Source organism: Panthera onca, chromosome C1, assembly GCF_046562875.1.
Source record: "Panthera onca isolate mPanOnc1 chromosome C1, mPanOnc1 haplotype 2, whole genome shotgun sequence".
Classification (NCBI taxonomy): Eukaryota; Metazoa; Chordata; class Mammalia; order Carnivora; family Felidae; genus Panthera; species Panthera onca.
This window is the reverse complement of record NC_138346.1, coordinates 159,182,885-159,184,322: the sequence shown is the minus strand read 5'-3', so window position 1 is coordinate 159,184,322 and position 1,438 is coordinate 159,182,885. Positions and strand designations below refer to the sequence as shown.

At 33.4% G+C, this 1,438-nt stretch overlaps 1 pseudogene; it reads right to left on the bottom strand.

Moving 5' to 3' along the window:
- Nucleotides 1–917: 917 nt before the first annotated feature.
- On the bottom strand, nucleotides 918–1,029 carry LOC132674140 (U2 spliceosomal RNA; annotated as a pseudogene).
- Between the last annotated feature and the right edge of the window lie 409 nt (nucleotides 1,030–1,438).

The window sequence follows — 1,438 nt, the reverse complement described above, 5'->3', positions numbered from 1 at the left end:
GAGGAGATTGGGAAGATACATGCAATATTCTTGGCTTTCAAGATGGAGGAATAAGGCCATCAGCCAGGAATGCCAGCAGTCTCCAGAAGCCGGAAAGGGCAAGGAAATTATACCTCTAAAGCCCATAGATATGAATACCACCCTGCTGACACTTTGATTTTAGCCTAGTGAGACCTGTATTTGTGCTAATCTACAGAAATGTAAGAAAATAAACACACACATAATATGCAATATATAATATAATATTTTATATCTACCTATATTTATATGTGTATCTATACCTATAGATATCCTATCAGTACTTTTTCTTTGAGGAACCTTAACACACATATTTTCTTAATTATTTCAGTAATCTTTTCTAACATTTCTTCATATAAAGCTTTCTCTTACATCTTTTATTAGATTTAGTCTTGATTGCCATAGAGGTTTATTGATATTATAAACAGTACCTTTTTTATTTCATTTTATAGTTTGATGCTTGAATATAGTTTTAACATAAATGAATTTTGAATATTAGTCTCATTTTCAGCAATATACCTGAGCTCTACCATGGTTTCGAATAATTGGTCAGTTCTCTTGGATGTTCTATATAGAATATCACATCAGTAAAAATTAACCATTTTGTTTCTACTTTCTAATCCCTTTGGGCTCCTTCTCAGTGTTGTAAAGTGTGTATTTGTGAAAGTAGGCTAAATGATATAATAAATGTAACATTTCAGTGGGCACATAGAGAAAGAGAGAGAGGGTGCCTAGAGGGTTGTATGGAAGGTTTCCTTGTACCTCAGGTCTTGAGGTAGTGAACATCACTTATTCCCATGTTTCTTTACCCAGAATTCAGTCACATGAGTCTACCTAACTGCAAAGGAGACTGAGAGATATGAGCCATGGGCCCAGGAAGAAAGATAAATAGCAGTTGTTAGTGGTAGCTTGATGTTCTTTGGGTATCTATTTGGATAGAGGAGGTATCAGATATTAAACTGATAAAAACAGATACTACACTTGATCTTAGCCAAAAGGCCAAGAAGTGATGGGTATCTATTTGGAATGAGAATTGTTGGGCCAAAGCATATCATTGTTTTTATACTTTCATATTATTTTTATGCTTTATTTTTGTATACAACATAGGGATATTGATATAATTTCAAGTTGGCCTCAAATACTTTGTAACAATACACAATTAGGACTCATTTAAAAAAATGATCTAGCTCTGTCCAAGACTGCTATTTTCTATGAAGTTCTAGAAATAGCCTAGTATTTCTTCTATGTAGAAACAAACTTTTAAGGGAGAACATTGCTCAGGGGCTGTTAAGGAGGCCATCTCTGGGAGGAAAAAAAAAAACACCCTGTACTAGCTTCTCCATTCCATTGGAAGCATCTGGGTTTTTTTTTTTGTTTTGGTTTTTTTTTTTTGTTTTTTTTTATGTTTACTTATTTTTGA